We start from the raw sequence: 20,154 nt of genomic DNA, 5'->3' as shown, positions 1-20,154 counted from the left end.
CTCCCATCCTCTGGGTAGCCTCTAAGTACCTTCACAGCACTTTAGCAATCAGACAAGATAGAAAAAAAGACAACAGTTGCCCCATATCTCAGATTCTGTGGACAACTCCCCTGGTCATTGTACTTGCTTTGGGGCTTCTGTGTTACTTGAGGGGTTAAAATAGTGAGTCCACAAAAGGGAAGCCATGGACTTCCTGCTTTCCTGTGAGATTTCTTTCATTGTCTTGAAAATGAATTCTATAATTAAAGAAGTTAGGGTACTTCACAGAATCCTTTGGTTTTCATAAAAACCTCTCTCGGCCTTGTACCAATCCAAAACACCTTCACATTCATTATCACACTTAATTCTCACCATAGCCCTGTAGCATAAGCTGTGCAGAAGTCACTGTGTCCATTTAATAGGTGAGAAACAGGAAGGTTCTATTCACTTATAGAACTGGAAAATCCAAGTTCTGGCTAAGCCCAACTGAATCCAGGATTCCCAATTACATCCCTTGCATGTCCAACATCCATCCAGAGAAGATAAGTATCTCGCCCAAGATCACATAAGTGAGATCAGGACAGGAACAGCAGTCTCCAAATGCCAAATCTTAATGCTTTCTCACAGTTTCTTCTGGTGAAAAGAGAAAGAAGCCCAAAGTTCCCTACTCAGGATTAATTTTCCCCCTGAACTACACTCCCATAGTCCAATGAAGGTTCACGTCACAGTGCCTTATAGCTTTCTGCTGATATGTCTTCCTTGCTTGTGAAGGCAGATACTATCTTATTCACCACTCAGTAGATGTCTTTTCGGAGAAGGCAATGGCACCCCACTCCAGTACTCTTGCCTGGAAAATCCCATGGATGGAGGAGCCTGGTAGACTGCAGTCCATGGGGTCACGAAGAGTCGGACATGAGAGAACGACTTCACTTTCACATTTCACTTTCATCCATTGGAGAAGGAAATGGCCACCCACTCCAGTGTTCTTGCCTGGAGAATCCCAGGGACAGCGGAGCCTGGTGGGCTGCCGTCTATGGGGTCGCACAGAGTCGGACACGACTGAAGCGACTTAGCAGAAGCAGATGTCTTTTAAATTGAGTTAACATCGAATATAATTTATTAATGGTTTTCCTCAATACACAGTCTGTCTCACGAGACACACACACACACACACACACAGAAAAGACTTAGGTGGAACTTTGAAGAGAAGGCCACAGTCTTAACTCTCACCTTTTAATGCATTATAACCCAAGACAAGAGAGAGTGACATGGATGGGCACAGTGAACTCTAATAAGATAAACATGAAAAAGAAGCAGTCAAGAATTGATAAGATGTTGAGTAACTAGGACTGTTGGCTGCAGTCATTGAGGTAAGGAGCCCAGTACCAAAAAAAAAATTCTATCAGCTCATAGGCCTGGAAAATCTAAGAGGTATATGACTGAAGATATAGCAGAATCCAAGGCTTCCAATTATATCATTTGGATGCCCGATTGCCATCTCAAACCTAACATATCAAAACATGAGCTCCTATTCGCCCTCCAAAATCTGCTCCTCATGCAAATTCTGCATGTCAGTAAATTGCAGCTCCATCCCTCTATCATTCAGGCAAAGCACTCTAGAGTCATTCTTCATTCATCTCTTTGTCTGACCCCCTCACATCCAATCCTTCATCATACTCTGGCTCTACCTTGAAAACACATCCCCAGTGCAACCTTCTGGCTACTTCTCCTGAACCAGACTGTCACCGTCACTCATCTAAATAATTATAATAGCCCTTGCCTTCTTAGGGCCAACTTTCAATTTAACAGCCAGGGTAATGCTATAGAGCAAGTAAGTCAGATCCCTTTGTTCCTCTTCCCGAAACCCCACAGAACCTTCTCCTCTCACGCCACATAAAAGCCAACATCCTCACAATGCCTACGAGGCCCTACAATATATATTTTCTCCTCACCTCCCATTTGGCCATTCACTTTGCTCCAGCCACACTGGCCTCCTTTCTCTTCTGCAAATACACCTGGCATACTCTCACCTTGAAGCATTTCACTTTCTCAGAAAGGTATATCAGAAAGATACTCTCTCAACATTCAAAAAACTAAGATCATGGCATCTGATCCCATCACTTCATGGCAAACAGATGGGGAAACAATGGAAACAGTGACAGACTCTATTTTCTTGGGCTCCAAAATCACTGTAGATGGTGACTGCAGCCATGAAATTAAAAGACGCTTGCTCCTTGAAAGAAAATCTATGACAAATCTAGACAACATACTAAAAAACAGAAACATTACTTTGCTGACAAAGGTGCATATAATCAAAGCTATGGTTATTACAGTAGTCATGTATGGATGTGAAAGTTGGACCATAAGGAAGGCTAAACGCCAAAGAGTTGATGCTTTTGAACTGTGGTATTGGAGAAGACGCTTGGACTGCAAGGAAATCAAAACAGCCAATCCTAAAGGAAATCAGTCCTGAATATTCATTGAAAGGACTGATGCTGAAGCTGAAGCTCCAATACTTTGGCCACCTGATGCGAAGAACTGACTCATTGGAAAAGACCCTGATGCTGGGAAAGATTGACACGACTGAGCAACCAAACAACAACTCTCAAAATTGCAAAAATATCCACCGCGGCCATCCAATATTCCCTGTTGTCTTTCCTCATTATTTATCTCTACAGCACTTATATAAAATGCCCTACAATGTACCAATGTGCTCTGCTTATTGTCCATCTGACTCCAGTTAGTTAGGTCAATCACTCAGTCGTGTCTGACTCTTTGCGACCCCATGGACTGCAGCACACCAGGTTTCCTGGTCCACACACCAACTCCCAGAGCTTGCTCAAATTCATGTCCATTGAGTCGGTGATGCCATCCAACCATCTTGTCCTCTGTCGTCCCCTTCTCCTCCTGCCTTCAATCTGTCCCAGCATTGGGTCTTTTCCAATGAGTCAGTTCTTCACATCAGGTGGCCAAAGTATACCCATCTGACTCCACTAGAAGGTAAATTCCTTTCTCCATTGGAGGATGCCAGTGTGTCCCAAGAAGAAATGATGGGCAGTTACCTTGTTCCCCTTCGTCTGCACTGAACTATCTCACCTGAGCCCTAACTCTCACAAAGCTCTGTTCAGCTTTTTTCCAGAGTTCCCTTTTCCATTTGGGGTCAGACTTTTCCCTGGAGCCAGGCAGCACAACAAGACACCATTCTGCCCTCTGTTAGGAAGGCTGAAGACATCATCTTCCTATGGAGCAGCAGTTGCACAGAGCTAAACTTCCTTCCTCTCCTCCAGTCAAAACCCAGAAATTGTCAGACTTACCATCTCAGCCACAGAGACCCAAGACTTACATGTGTGTCATCACGAGCCAGATTGGGGGCAGAGGGGTGAAAGGAAATAGCCGCATGACTTCACGTCAGCTTGGGTACAGTTGGAAATAGGGGACTTCCCTGATGATACAGTGGATGGGAATCCTCCTGCCAGTGCAGGGGACATGGGTTCAATCCCTTGTCCGGGAAGATTTCACATGTCTCGGAGCAACTAAGCCCATGTGCAACAACTACTGAGCCTAGAACCTGAGAGCTGCAACTACTGATCCTACGTGCTGCAACTACTGAAGCCCCTAAACCTAGAGCCCATGCTCTGCAACAAGAGAAGCCACCACAAAGAGAAGCCAGAGCACCCCAGCAAAGAGGAGCTCCCACTCGTCACAACTAGAGAAAGTCCACACAAGGCAAGGAAGACCCAGTCCAACCAAAAATAAATACATAAATAATTTTTTTATAAGTTGGGACTGGGACCTTCCAGTTGTGAAAAAGATTGCTGATTGGCCAACAATATCCATCTTGCCTTCTTTGATTACAGAGCTCTAGTGTTTTAGCTGGGCAGCGGATGTGGTCGGTGAATGAACTCTGGCCAACAGCACGTGGGAAATGAGGTGCGCCACCTACAGGTTGGGCTTCTAAAGGGAAATCGTGGGTGCTTCCCCGACAGATTTTTCCCACCTCTGGCTAGAGGAACAAGAATTAATCATCCGCTCTGGAAGACACCTTCACTGTCCTAGACCACTTCCCTCTGAGCTGTCATAGGAGGGAGAGTCAGTTTCTATCTCGTTTGAACGACTGAACCTTGGGATTCCTTTGTTACAGCAGCCTGTATACTAACACGAGTACACTTAGGGTGTCTTTCTGGCCACAAATTCTTTCAGGAACAAAAGAAAATAACTGAGACTTATTGCAAAGAAATAGAAGTAAAATTAAGGTTTCTGAGTTCCAGATCCAATTCTGCTACCAAATGCTGGAATGTCTGACATTATAAATTCTTAGAGCTGCTACTTGTACTAATATGGAGTAATCTAAAGAAAAATTCGAATATCCTATCATTGCTAATTTTTTAATGTTTATATATATACAAAGTTTATAAGTATAGAATATTTCTGGAAAAATATCAACAAAATTGTTTGGAGTGGCTACCTCTGAAGATAGGAGTTAGAGAGTTGGAGCAAAAGGACTTACATAGGGTGCCTTTTGAACGTTACCCTTTGTAACTATGCAAAAAGAATAATATTTAAGCCTCAAAAAAGTGAACCAATCTAAAGTAAATGGCTGGAATGGCTAGAATGTTAGCTATTAATTCTTCATCCCAAATGAATTAATTTCACCCTCTTTAGGTAGCCCACAGTGATGCAGTGAGAGGAAAATACAGCATTTTTTAAGGCCATTGTTGTCAATGGACGAGAAAGCAAAGTTGCTTTTGGACATGTCTATCTATAGCTTTCAAAAAAGGGTGCAGGAAAAATCAGAGCTTTCCCCAGTATATTTGTTTGCTTCCAATGGAGGCAAAAGTCAATCAGCAGCAGCCTAGCATCTCCCTGCCCTCTCCTCCCCCACATGTCCACATCATCACTTTGTAAAGGTCACCCCACCGTGAAGGGGTTGCCAAGTCAGGGTAGAGACAGCTCAGCCAAGGCCCTCATTACACTGATCCGTGCTGTCTTCCATCCTTCATCAGCAGTGAAGTCAATATTTCATCTGGGAGCTAAAATTAAGTCATCACCCCTCCTGAGAGCAACACCACTCCTGAAATAAAAATTTTACAACATTAGGTTGGAGGAGGATCACTTAGCATTTGAAAACAGTTCCCCTGTGACCTTGAGCTTTTATCGCTTGGGAGCCAAAATAAAACCTCTGAGGCAAGATGTATGAATAAATAATTAACCATGAAAATAAAATCAGCACTGAAAAAGAACTGGGTCCTTTCCATTTACAGGCAAAGTTTCTTTGGTGGATGTCACTCTCTCTTCTGTGCTCAGTGCATTTTTTAAGAAAAAAAAAAAATTCCAAGATGTGCCAGCCGACCTAACCAAAGGAGCTGTGAAAACATGAAGACAAATTCTGCATCTTTCATGTGTCTTCCTGGATTTTCAGAACACACTCGGGTCACCGGGTCCCCAAGGGACAGTGCCAACTCTCATTGTCCATCTTTGCCCTCTTCTGCCCACCCCACTCCACCCTTCCCAACAAGAGCAGAGCGTGGGGGTGCTCTGCCCAGGATCTACCAGCTAGCTCAGGTCCTTCCCAGGTGAGATGCTGGGTTGGGAAAGCAACAATGATTCCAGTCCTTTAGAGGAGACACTGGGGCTCATACAACCCCCACCTCAGCGGAGAGCTCTCCAAGAGCAACTCACCCCAGGGGACAAAATGATGATACTGGGGAAAGATCAACTCACTTTTCAGGCAACATAGACAAAATCAAACAAAGAGAGCTCCCTGGGACTTCCTTGGTGGTCCAGTGGTTAAGATTTCGCCTTCCTATGCAGGGGGGGGCGGGTTCAATCCCTGGTTGGGGTGCTAAGATTCTACAATGCTTCCTGGCCAAAAAAAAAAAAACAAACCATAAAACAAAAGGAATATTGTAACAAATTCAATGAAGACTTTTACGATGGTCCACATTAAAAGAGAGGGAGACCTCGCTCTCTCCTTTAAATGAAAACTCAGCATCCAGAGAAAAGCAGCCAACTGTCCGTGGCTCTGGTCCTCCTGAGAGCTCTCAGAAGAACAGCAAGTGCCTTTTGCTCACCTGAAGCACTCGCCCCTGCTGCTGCCGCACCCTTCCAGCCTGTTCTCACCTGTTCCCACGATTTCCCAGGCGGCCCTGGAGTTGCAACCAAATCTCCTCAGTGCCGGGAGAGGGACGCCAAGAGAAGAGGCCTTGCTGCCCCACAGGAGGGAATCGGAGTGTCGGACCTTCTGGGCAGCACAGAGCCCAGGGACCTCTGGGAACATCCTGGATCCACAGTCCAAGAAGACGCACAAAATAAAACTGAAAATCTCCCCTTTTTATTTTTACAGCTCCTATTGTTTTTCTTTCAACTGCTCTAATCTGCCTCCCTGCTGACTCATTTGAGTCATGTACCCTCTGAAGAAAGATAATGCCCCAAACCATTCTGGAGCCCAACAACCTGCCAAGGGTCAGAAGGAGGCCCTTCCTGGCCACCTTGTGGAAGGGGAGGGAAGAGGGGAGGAAGGGGGCAGGGAGATGGGTAATGAGTCCTCAGGAGAGCAGCCTGGCTCTGGGAGGGTCCCTTTCCTCTATTCTACTCAAAACAGAAGCCCACAGGTAGACGAGGAGCCCTGTTTCCAGCAATGAAGACAGCAGAGACACTGTTCCCATTAAATGGAGATGAATGCTCTTATAGCTCCCAAACTTGCTCTCAGAAGTGAGGTTCATTTTAAGAATTTCTCCAGCAGTTGTAGGACCCTAAGTCTTCTTTTACCTTCAACATGCCAGGACTCCCACGCTTCCTGATTTATGCTGGGGCCTTGGGTGGGTTTCCTTCTCCACGCAGTCTCTTACACTGAATTTCCCCTTGAAGACTCTCTTGAGATAATATTAGCACATTGTAAACCCAAAGCCTGATACCAATGACAGTTTGTCTACTTGTCTAACAACCTACTCACTTCTGTTCCATAGTCCCGACAAACTTAAACTGCTGGCTATTAATCTTATTCTTAAATCACTTTTTTATTCTTGCCATAAATGTTTTTAAGCACCCTTATTGAGGTCTAATTGACATACAATAAACTCCAAATGTTTAAAATGTACAGCTTGGTAAGTTTTAACAAAGGTGAACATCCATAAAACCATCCTTCCAGTCAAGATAAGAAATATACCCATCACTTTCAAAAGTTTCTCAAGACCTTCTAAAATCCATGAGATAGCAAAATAACATGGTTTTGCCCCAGATCTGACTGTAACCAGCTGTGTGCCCTTGGGCTGCTTTGCAAGCTTTCATTTCCTCACGTGTCCAATGAGCAGATTGGACTAGATGATCTCATTTAGCGAGAACCAAGCCTTCTTCTAATCCAGTCTTGAAACCAAACATCAAGGGCAAATGGTCACCCATGGATTTCTTCATTGTTCTTTCTGCCCAAAGAATTCATCACCCAGCTACCTGACATGATGCATGGCATTGTAGTGTTTAAATTCTTGGAACAAAATTCCACCCACAACAGTTGCACGTCTAACAGGACAAGTGTGGTCATCCAGGTCCCCAGCCTCAGAAGGGGCATGCATGTACTTGGAGTTTAATTCTGTCCCCTTGCCATCTTGAAATTCTTGATAATTTTGTCCTTGAATTTGGGCTTAGTAAGTGAAGTCTGTAGCTTTCCTAATGGCTCAGCAGTCAAGAATCCGCCTGCCAATGCAGGAGACTCAAATGCAATCCCTGGGTCAGAAAGATTCCCTTGGAGAAGGAAATGGCAACCCACTCCAGTCTTCTTGCCTGAGAAATCCTATGGACAGAGGAGCCTGGCAGGCTACAGTCCATGCAGTCACAAAGAGTCAGACACAAGTTAGCAACTGAACAACAAACAAAGCAACAAAGTCCATAGGACAGTAGAACAGGGGACTTGAGATTTGTCTCACATGCATCCTACCAACCGCCATTTCCCCACATTCTCTCCTCTCAGCTGTCTGCTGTCTCTGCCCTGGTACCCTGGTCCCTCATTACTGACCCCATCCCTAAACCACTGTGCACTTCACTGGAGTGGAAACCAAGTAACACTGTGGGGAGAGGCCTGCATGCTGCGTTCATCCTCTGCCCCCAGCAGGGGGTGGATCAGAGAGCAATGTTCACTCCATAGCATCTCAACACTGAGTTAGCTTGCACTTGACTGGCAGCACCACTGCACATTTGATGGGCAACCTGGGGGACAAGGAGGGGCAACTTCAATCCAGGTACCAAGCATACCCAGGCACAGGTTAGGGCAGCTGGCATAAGGGAAGCGGAGACTGACTTCACCACCCCACTGGGCCTTACATTTTCATTTTGCACTGGGACCCACAGAGCATCTCCAACATCATATTTTGTGAATATGAATTGCCTAGTATAGTTTAGGAATCAACAGGATAGTCCCTCATCTATGCTACGTCAAGTGGTAAGGCAGGAACTGACATTTCAGAGTGTTAATGACTATTGGTACTTCTCTGATGGTACAATGGATAAAAAATTGCCTGCCAATTCTGGAGACATGGGTTCAACCACTGATTTGGGAAGTTTCCATGTGCTGCTGGCAGTTAAAGCCCATGCACCACAACTACTGAGCCCGTGAGCCGTAACTACCAAGCTCATGAGTTCTAGGGCCCGAGAGCCACAACTAATGAGACCCTGTGCCACAACTACTGAAACCTGAGCTCCCTAGAGCCTGAGAGCCCCAGCTGTGAAGCCCACACACCCAGAGCCTGTGTTCCACAGGAGAAGCAGTGGCAATGAGAAGCCCACTCATCCCAACAAAAAGGAGCCCCCCACTCACTGCAACTAGAGAAAGCCTGTGCACCACAACAAAGACCCAGAACAGCCAAAAATATAAATAAATAAGTTATAAATAAAAACAAAGTAATGACTATTTAATGATCCTCTGCCCCTTGGTCATCATGTCACCCAGGGGCAGGCAGAGACAGATAAAGAATTTACAGCTGGTTCAAGGAGCCACACAAAATGGCATTAGCCAAGCTGGAGCTGAATTGTATCGGTAGCCAGGTTGAATTATTCCTTCAGATTGCAGGGGTAGAAGCGTCTGAGTAGATGGCAGCCCTTCCTGGTCTGTTCATAGGTCAGGGGTCTGCTCAACCTCCTCTGGACACTTCTCCCACCACCTCACTGTGACCTGAAATGGGCTTGAATAGAAAATAGCACCCATATTAGTTTGCTAGGGCTGCTGTAGCAAAGGACCATGAACTGGGCTTGGAACAACAGAACTTTACGGCCTCACAGTTCCGGAAGCTGGAAGCCTGAGATCAAAGAATCAGCAGGTTTTGGTTCCTTCTGCTGTGAAGAAAAATCCAAGCCTCTTCTCCAGGCCTCTTCTCCAGGCCTTTGCTGATTTGCAGGCAACCTTTGGTAGTTCCTTCATCTTGGGGGCTCGTCCAGGATTCTTCGGAGCTCTAGTTTTTTGTTCTCCTAGTGAACATGTTTTCTGCTGTACTTTAGTAAGTCTACAGCGTGCTTGTGTGAATGAGTGACACACCCTGCACAAAGCAAGTGAGGAGCCCTGCTCTGCGGTTCCACGGGGACCTCATACAGCTTATGGCAGAAACCCTGTAGGGGTTTATACCGACCTGCCAAAGGACTTCCCCAGTGGCTCAGACAGTAGAGCATTTTCCTATTATCCAAGAGACCTGGGTTCAATCCCTGGGTCAGAAAGTTCTCCTGGAGAAGGAAATGGCAACCCATTCCAGTATTCTAGCCTGGAAAATCCCATGGACAGAGGAGCCTGATAGGCTACAGTCCACGAGGTCGCAAAGAGTTGGACATAACTGAGCGACTTCATTTTCTTTCTTTCTTTTGGTAGTTCTTAGCTTGTAGAGACACTGCCCTGATCTCTACTTTCAAGTTCATACTACATTTACTCTCTGTATGTCTTTGTGCAAATTTCCTCTTTTATAAGGACAGCAGTCTTGCTGAATTAGGACCCATCCCACTCCAATATGACATCATCATCACTAATTATATATGCAACAACTCTGTTTCCAAATAAGGTCTCATTCTGAGATACCAAGGGTTAGGATTCCAACATGAATTACAAGGGGAACACCATTCAGCCCATAATAGCACCCATGCTTCAGTAGTTACTCCTGAGAGAGAAAGGACACTGGGCAGCTCAGAACTCTCACTAAGGGTAAGCAAGCTTTGATCAGAGAGGAGAGAGAACAACCTAAGGTCGTTCAGTTCTAGAATGTGGTTGAGGGTTAGGACAGAGGTTGGAGGGAGAGAGAAAGAAAGAGAATAAAAGGTCATCACAGAACACAGGCATAGAAGAACATGTAAAAGAATGACAGAGCCAAAGGACAACTAGCTCCACAAAGGACCTGAGTGCAGTCCTAAGGCTAGAAGAAAGCTACTTTTTAAAAAAGGTTGCCTGTCTCCAGTCTGAAACTTCACTCTTGTTTTCCCAATTTGGAAACTTAAACCAACATACCAAACACACACACACACACACACACACATACACAACTACCATCAAATGACTCATCTTTAACAGTCTTCCCTTTGTTGCAGCAAAAACCAGTTTCTCCCTCAAAGCTAGCTCTTCCAGCAATGGGTCCTTCATCTCCAACCATACCCAAGGCTGAACCAGCACTTCTTAATTGTGTTAAGCAAAATCCTGCAGCCTCTGCAGGTCTGGATATCAGAAGCCTGTTAAAAAAGAAGAAAAGAAGTTGAAATTGCTGCACCTTCCTGAAAAACAGCAATTAATTCAATGCTTTTTCAAATCTATTCGTGTATTGTAATGTTCATGCAAGATGGCAGATGAGTATTCAAAATCCTATTTAGAGCCCCTGCCTTATATCAACAGTCAGCCCCAGCACCTGCAGTCTCTTCTGCAATCCTGCTTTCCTAACAACATGCTTGTGATGTTAGCTAACTTCTTATATAGCAGAGGAAAGGTGTGTGTATGTTCCAATGAATAGGCACTTGTTAACGGCCCTAAATGTTCAACAAATTAGCAGACTTTAAAAATTCATTAACACTTCTGTTCTTAATCCATGGATCTGTTTATTTAATAAATGTAAACTCATAGTAAGGAGCTATTAGCATTTCGCAATTGCTATTTGTGGATATCTGGCAAAGTGATAAATTAGATGGAGTTTTACTTTTTTTTTGAAGCCAAGTGTGTTGAAAGCCTCTCCAAAAGGAAGAAACCGAGCCTTGCCCAGGGGTGAGTCACATGATTTTAAATGGCCCGGAACTCCAAAATAACGACTGGAATGAATAAATACTAAGTACTCCTTGGGTCTCCCAAATAGTTTACCACATAGGTACCATCACTATCTACTGTATAGTCTTAAGTCCCAGGTAACTGGTAGAATCATTAAGAAACAACAGTTGCCAAGAAACAGAGATTCCCGATAAAAGAGCTATGTAGGGGGATGGGGAGAAGAGAACTTTCGAAAAAGGAGAAATGCAATCCACTTTTCTTTAGAGTGCCAGGTATAGCAGAAGAGAAGGAGAGAGGAAGAGGAGGGAGAGGTCCACTCCTTCCCAGATCAGCATCCATGAGTTGTTCCTCTTTTCATAGTTTCCAGTTTGTTCTCCATTTCTGAAACTGCAGATTCATAAACGCTTATGTTTTTATTCTGGGTCCCCTTCTACTTGACAGAGAGATTCTCAGCTCAGATAATTTGGGGAATTAGAAGCTTTTATATAATAGATATATAAAAGTGACATTCCCAAAGTGATGGTCAGCTCTCACTTGATGAGAGTTTCTGGACATCAGTGGACTTCACAGAAATTAGCACTGTCTATATGCACATTCACACAAACTTCATGCCCAAGCTCCAAGCAAAAGAGGATAGCTTAGTGGTGAAAAAAACAAGGTAAGGGACCTGTATTTGTCAGTTAAGGCTTCCATAACAAAATACCACAGATTGGGTGGCTTAAACAAAGATATTTCTCACAGTCTGGAGAATGGATCCCAAGATCACAGTGCCAGCAAGGTCAGGTTTTGGCAAGGGCTCTCTTTTTGGCTCACAGACCGCCACCTTCTCATTGTGTCCTCACATGGAAGAGAGGGAAAGCAATCTTTCTCTTTCTCTTCTTATAAAGCCACTAACCCCATTACTGGGGCTTCCCAGTTAGCACTAGTGGTAAAGAACCCGCCTACCAATGCAGAAGACGTAGAGATACGGTTCCATCCCTGGGTCAAAAAGATCCCCTGGAGAAGGAAATGGCAACACACTCCAGTATCCTTGCCTGGAAAATTCCATGGACAGAGAGCCTGATGGGCTACAGTCCGTGGGGTCACAAAGAGTCGGGCACAACTGAGCATGCATGCAATCCCATCATTTGGGTCCTACCTTCATGACTTCATCTAACCCCAACCATACCCCAAAGGCTCATCTCTAAAAACCATCACATTAGAGGTTCAACATATAAATAATAGGGGGACACACTCTGTCCCCAATCTCTCAAAATTTATGCCCATCTCTCATGCAAAATGTATTCATTCTCTCTCAACAGTCCCAAAAGTCTGATATGATTGCAGATTCAACTCTAAAGTCTCACCTAAATGTCATCTAAATCAGATATGAGTGAGACTCAAGGTACAATTCACCCTGAGGTTAAGTTCCTTTCCAGTTCTGAATGTGGAAAACAAGACAAGTTACATGCTTCCAAAATACTTTAGTGGGACGGACATAGGAAGGACATCCTCATTCCAAAAGGGAGAAACTGGAAAGAAGGGGTGATGGGCACAAAGCAAGTCCAAAACATAGCAAGGAAAATTCCATGGATCTGTAGTTGGCAAGCTGGAGCCCTAGGAGAGCTAATAGTGTGGTTTCAGGCTCAGTCCATGTCCAAAGACAGAAGACTGACAGCTCTAAGACAGGCAGAGAGAGAGAAATCTCTCTACTCCAGTCTTTTGTTCCATTCAGGCCTTCAATGGGTTGCATGAGGCCCACCCACAGTGAGGAGGGCAATATGCTCTACTCAGTCTACTAATCTCATCCTGAAACACCCTCACAGACACATCCATAATAATGGTTAACCAAACATCTAGGCACCATATGATCAAGTCAAGTTGACACATAAAATTAACCATCACAGGACACAGGGAAAACGAAGACAACACTATGTTAGAATGGTTTCTGTCCCTCCATTCGGCTTCCTCCTTGCTTCTTCCCACTGACCAAGTGTTGTCTTAACTGAATGAAGTGGGGAGAGGTAGGAGGAACCAGGAAGGAAATGGACAGGATGGATGAAACCAAGAAAATTTCTCTTATTTTTCCAAAGAGAATGCCTAAATGAGTTTGCGGCCAACGCACTTTTGGGATAAGAGTTAATTTGAAGTAATCTACCAGTTTATAGAGGGGCATTTTTAATAATCCTTCTGTATTGGCCTGTATCTCTAGTATGATAATGCATCAAATGGGATTGTAATATCTTTGAAAGGAAGTAACAGGACCAAGAAAAGATTTTTTAAAAAAAGAAAGGCATTAGAGACTTCCCTGATGGTCCAGTGGCTAAGACTTCGTGCTCCCAATGGCGGGGCCTGGGTTCCATCCCTGATCAGGAAACTAGATCCCAGATGCCGTAACTAAGAGTTCGCATGTCACAACTAAAGAACCTGAATGCTGCAACAAAGATTGAAGATCCTGCAATGCCACAACTAAGACCTGGTGGAGCTAAATAAATAAATAAATATTTTTTAAAGAGAGAGAGAGAGAGAGAGGCATTTGTAAGCTCCCACAATGTCTCTGACTTTGTCTCATGCCCAAGAGCTCTTTGAGGTAGGCATTATTATCCTCATATTACAGATGTGGAAGGGCTTCCCAGTTGGCACTAGTGGTAAAGAAGCTGCTTGCCAATGAGGGAGACTTAAGTTATGCAGGTTCGAGCCCTGGATCAGGAAGATACCCTGGATGAGGACATGGCAACCCATTCCAGTATTCTTGCCTGGAGAATCCCATGGACAGAGGAGCCTGGCGGGCTACAGTCCATAACGTCACAAAGAGCTGGACACGACTGAAGCAACTTCACACACATGCACAGATGTGAAAATTGAGGTAGAGACCCGTTCTGCCAAGATGGTACAGCAAGGACCAACCAGGGTTAGCTGTCTTTCCTGGTCTGGTGCTCTTCACTACCTCACACTCAGCAGCTGACCTACTGTTAATTAGCAAAGGATGCCCCCCTCCTTTCTCCCCATGTGCATATCTCTGGAGAACATTTTTCCCTCATTAGTATCAAAACAAACCGGAATTTTTAGCATCCAAGTTCTGTAATCAATTAAGCATTTTAATCAGAGATGAGAGTTACAAGAAGCTGTCAGTAGACTCATTCCCAGGCAAATACTCTTGCCCATGGCTCATCACTTCTAATAAGACAATAATAACACTTTTAATCCTGCACTCCACAGTTAGTGAGTCATTCCTAATTACCCACATCTACAAGAGAAATCTCTTTATTAGGCCCTGAGCTAATGCTGTCCTAGAACCCCTTCCATGATGTCACCAGTTCTCTTGGACAAGGTCTGTCAAGATGAGAGAAAACAGGGAAATATATTCATCCCTGTGCAGAGAGCTTGCAGAAGACATCATATTTCATGCAGCTGTGATAAAGCCAGGGGCTGTTAGTCATAATTAATAGAGTTGAATTAAAGAGAAGTTGAACTTTTTTTTTCAATTTACCTACCAGCAAAGACAAGAACAGAGCACATTCTTCAGTTTTCAGGGAAACAACTACAGAAAGTTGGGTTATTCTATGTGGTCAGAATTAGCATGCCTTGTCCCTGTTACTGGGGCTTCCCAGGTGGTGCTAGTGGTAAAGAACCTATCTGCCAATGCAGGAGACATAAGAGACTCAGGTTCGATCCCTGGGTCCGGAGGATCCCCTGGAGGAGGGCATAGCCACCCACTCTAGTATTCTTAGCCTGAGAATCCCATGGACAAAGGAGCCTGGCGGGCTGCAGTCCATGGGGTTGCACAGAGTCAAACACGACTAAAGCGACTTAGCGTGCACACATGTCCGTTACTAGTCAGTTCCCATTCTAGAAAAAAGTAGGCTTGTGGCTCTTGTTTCATAGCAACACACTTGATTTTTTAATTGAAGCTTAATTGATTTTCAATGTTGTGTTAGTTTCAGATGTACAGAAAAGTGATTCAGTTATACACATAGAGATATATGTGTATATATATGTATATTTTGTATATATATGTATATATATATGTATATTTTTCAGATTCTTTTCCCTTTATATTATTATGAAATATTGAGCATAGTTCCCTGTGTTATACAGCAGAGCCTTTGGTTATCTATTTTATGTATAGTAGTGTATGTTAATCCCAAACTCCTAATTTATTTCTCTCTACCCCCTACCCACCTTCTTCCTTTAGGAAAATTGATGGTATGTTAAGTAGCTCTCTAATTAATAGATTAATACAAACAGTAACCATCCTAACTTGATAAACATCTTCCCCTGGGACATCAAAGGACACACATGGACACCTGCGTACTTCATCAGTACATTAAATTGGTCAATTATGTTTTAATGAAAGGGACTTCTCTCCCTTGCACCAGAGTTTGGTTAAGAAAGCCACCTGGGGAGAGAGAGGAGCATTCAGTTCTGAATATATAACTGAGCTCTCCATGCAAACGAGGCTATAGAATCAAAGACCCAAGAGAGCCGTCTCAGGACCACTCCATCCAGCCCCTAATTCTTCAGTAATGAAGGCCTTCCCCTCCAAAATAGTAGTAAATGCTGCAAAACTGTTAATAGCAGCTTGGACTAGTTTAAATCTAGCTGTCACTTTCCAGATAGGCTTAATATTGAATGTTAAACCACAAGAATACAAATGTGGCCTGATCACAGAACACAGCAGGCAGTAGCTCACTGGAGCATCATGCAGAGATTGTGACAAGTCCATGCTGTGTATACCTCCTGCTTTCCATGAATCGCATGCCATCTGCTCCTTTGCCACTGCCACCGTGGCAGGATGTCTCCTAGGCTACTGCCGCTGAGCTGAAACTGTGCCCTCTCCCCTGCGATCTGTATCAGACGAGCATTTAGCACTCATTCTGAATCAGAAGGGATCCATTTAATTCAAAGGGGCAGGCTGTATCACCACAACTTGACAGGCTGGGCACGTGTCTGCACCGCTGCGAGACGCAGACTTGGACTGTTGCCCAAGAGAGTTTCTGGGCTGTTGTTTCACAACCTCACCACATCTAGAAAAGTGTGCCCATCTAGTAAACAGCAGTGCCCCCCCAACACCAAATGCATAAGCCACCAGTAAAACGAAAACATATTCTAACACCTCTGCCCTCCCTCTCCCATGAATGCTCCCTCCTATATAGCTACACCATGCATTGTATTCATTTAGGTAGTAAATGTGCTCTGGCACCTGCGCTGAGTTCTGACATGTAATCCTGACCCTCATCGAAGAGCAGTGAGCCAGGAGAGCTGTTTGAATGAGTTCTTACATTCACAAAGGGATTCAAACTTAGACCTGTGAGGTTACCTCCAAATGAAGTCCTGTATCAGTCACAAAGATCCACTGAATGACTGAAGCAGGAAATTTACTACCCAGACTTAATCTCATATCCAATCATCAGAATGCACTACCCCTAATGCACTATGCATTGTAACCAACCTATAATTAGGCTCTGCATAGAAAGAATTCATTTGTATTTTCTGCTTTATAGCATTAATATGTTCATTGTAAATCTCTAAAAGTGGACTGCAAGAAGGTTCAGCCCTTCCTTTAAGTTCCAGAATTCTGGAAGCCTTGAATAAACGGAAGGAAAGTGGACTTGTTTCAACTGCTCTAGGAGAGAAAGGAAGAGAGGGGTAGAGAAATGACCAACAGTCCATAGGCTCTGTTGTCCATCCAGCCCTCAGCTCTGCTGAGCTAGGGCTCCCACTTAAGAGCTTTCTCCCTTCCCTGAATAGTGGCCCTTTCCCTGTGTCAAACGTCTTCTGGGGGCTTCTAACAATATGGCATAGTAAGCTGATGAAAAACAAACAAAAAAAAAACCTCTTTCAAAATCATGTTAAATGCTTGATAAAATATAAAACACATCTTTAAATTCATAATTAATTTTGAAAGAAAGACATCCCAGGAATAAAGAAAGGATCCAACCCAAAGAGTCAATGGGGGCTGCACTTTAGGCTTTTTGTTCACTTCCTTAAATGAACATCTTTGTATATCAAACTTCTCTTAGGTTTCAATCATCCCCTCCCCTGACTGGGATGAGTCCTTCTAGGGTAGATCCACAGAAGCAATGTTCTTTGCATGTACACCTCATACCCATGCAGCCTCCTCATATACTCTGGTTATTAGCACTCACTTCCTCTGTGTGCATGCTAAGTCACTTCAGTCATGTCTGACTCATTGTGATCCTATGGACAGTAGCCCACCAGGCTTCTCTGCCCATGGATCTCTCCAGACAAGAATACTGGAGTCAGTTGCCATTCCTCCTTCCAGAGGATCTTCCCAACCCAGGGACTGAACTCACATCTCAGGTCTCCTACATTAGCAGGTGGGTTCTTTACCACTAGCGCCACCCACTTCCTTTATTGCCAGGAGATGTTAATATGGTGGTGGTGGTTTAGCTGCTAAGTCATGTCTGACTCTTATGACCCCATGGACTGTAGCCCACCAATCTCCTCTGTCCATGGGATTTCCCAGGCAAGAATACTGGAGCAGGTTGCCTTTTTCTGCTCCAGGGAATCTTCCCAACCCAGGGCTCAAACCCTCATCTCCTGCATTGGCAGGCAGATTCTTTACTGCTGAGACACCAGGGAAGCCCCAAATGTTAGTATATGGATTGCCAAACCAAGAACACACTGTACCACAGTAAAATTGCTTTTGTAGGTAGATATTGAGACAATGACATGGCCCTTCCCCAGCTACTGGATAAACAGCAGTGAGATTGCAGCTCTGGAATCCTCGGAACTGAAACTATCACATTCTAAGGGGACCATATGGATCATCTCTGAGAGGAGTGACAATGGGAAGTCCACCCACCCATCTGTATCCTTTGTCTTGGTTGGAATCATTTGTTTGGTCCACTGGTACACCAAAGTAAGAGCCGTCTTGAATCAAGTCCTCAAACCCAGACCACCTTTTGTGAGCTGCCTAGCTCACCAACCACCTCTACTTCCCACAATAATAGTGCTCCTCCTTACTCTATGTGGCAGGCAAATATTGTCATCCACCCAGTACTCATTCCACCTTCTTCTTCGCTAGCACAGCTTCAATCTTGGAACTGCAATGTGGTCAGCTCCAAAACTATTAGTCTAAATTAAACATAATAATCCCATTCCCCAGTTTCTGAGCCTCCCTATGTGTGGCTGCCAGCTCCACTTTTAGCCATTCAGATGTAAATGAACAAGGATTCAGTCCTGAAAAGGCATTGGTCCTCTTGGTGGAAGAAACAGACACAGCAAACAGTTGCTTTCCTCCTCCTCCCTGCCATGAATGTGATGCACGCCTGGAGGTACAGCAGACAGTTTTAACCAGAGGGAATCAAACCAACCAGTTTAAGGCAACAAGGACAGAAAGAGATTGGGTCTTTGAGAACATTGCTAAGCTGCTGCTTCCATCCTGAACTGCAAAACTGTAGACTTAGTATTTAAGATAGTTAAATGCCCTCATTACTTAAGCCACTGTTGGTTGGACATTCTGGTCAATGCAGCTGAAAGCATTCCTAATTAATGTACCCCTTTTTTCTGCACTGCTCTCAGATCCACCATAAATGATTCATGGTACTTCCAGTAGGATGAGTGCCCCAAGAGCTTTTATCTCAATAGTGCAATTTCTTGCTTATAGTATCCATTTCCTTTCTACAATGGAAGCCCTACAAAGCCTGACTTCTTTCCTATTATATTACTGACATCCAGAAAATTATCTGGCACATAGTAGGGGTTCAAAAAATCATTGTTATTGACTGGTGTCCAGTTGGAAGGAATATGTCAGTGCCTGAGCTTTGAAAGACAGTGGGAGTATTAGCAATGGACTTGTTTGTAGTTGAAAACTGTGCTCTGTGAACATGAGGAAAGTCAATTTTAGTACGTCAGTGCTGGCAAGTGCCGGGAGCCAGCCCACGAGATCCCACCCATGACAGAGTCATGGGAAAGAGGAATGATTGAGCACGGCTTCTCAGGCCTCAGGGATTCTCGGAAGGCTGCCTCAGTGCTCACCTTGAAGATATCTGTCTTTCTGATGTTTACTATAAAAAACCTCTTTCTTATTTTCTATGACTTAAGCAAAAGGCCTTTCCCGATTTCCTTCTAAAACAGATCATTCTGAAACCTCAAATCAACAAGGCCCCTGAACGGTAGCACCCTAAATAAAATTACCTGGGATGTAGAATATGCTGATCTAAATTCCTTTTGCTAACATATTGGTTTGTTTAATAAGTGTACCTGTGCCTTTGGAGCCAATGTGCATAACTGTTCCTTAATAATAAAACAACATTGAGAGCCTCCACACAGAAAGCCCTTATGGGCACAAAACCCTTCACAGAAAAAAAGGCTTGTTAGGAAATATAAGAAATATTGCTTTATGAAACTGTTACTTAGTCTATATTTACTCACTATGTTTTTACTCTTAACGTATTTAGCCTATATAATGAAAGCATAATAGTTAAAAATTTATATAAATAAAAGTTTAGCTTTAATACAAATAATAAGACAATTGTAGATTTAACTGATGATTCTTACTTAGAGCTGACCTTCAGCTTGCTCTTCTATGACTTTATGGGACCACATTCTTTTCTGTTAAGCTCAAGGCGTAGAGTAAATTACCGAAAACAGGTTTTACCTTGAAACTTTCTATTGACGAATTCTTTCCTGCTGTGCCTGATACAAAAGTGTTCTGACTGATCAACCCTTATCAATAGGAGAGTCGAAAGATGTTAGCAGGCCCCCAGGCCAGAAGATGATGTAAACAAAATGAACTAAGATATGCAAACGAATGGCATTGAGACATGTGTATTGTCATATGTGAAACAGAGCACCATTCCATGTTCGATGCATGTGACAAGGGCTCAGGGCCGGGGCAATGGGATGATCCAGAAGGATGAGAGGGGGAGGGAGGTGGGTGGGGGGTTCGGGAAGGGGAACACATGTAAACCCATGGCTGATTCTTGTCAATGTATGGCAAAAACTATTACAATATT

The sequence above is a fragment of the Giraffa tippelskirchi genome, chromosome 5, assembly GCF_054371585.1.
Source record: "Giraffa tippelskirchi isolate mGirTip1 chromosome 5, T2T-mGirTip1v1.2.pri, whole genome shotgun sequence".
Taxonomy (NCBI): Eukaryota; Metazoa; Chordata; class Mammalia; order Artiodactyla; family Giraffidae; genus Giraffa; species Giraffa tippelskirchi.
This window is presented reverse-complemented; position numbering follows the sequence as displayed.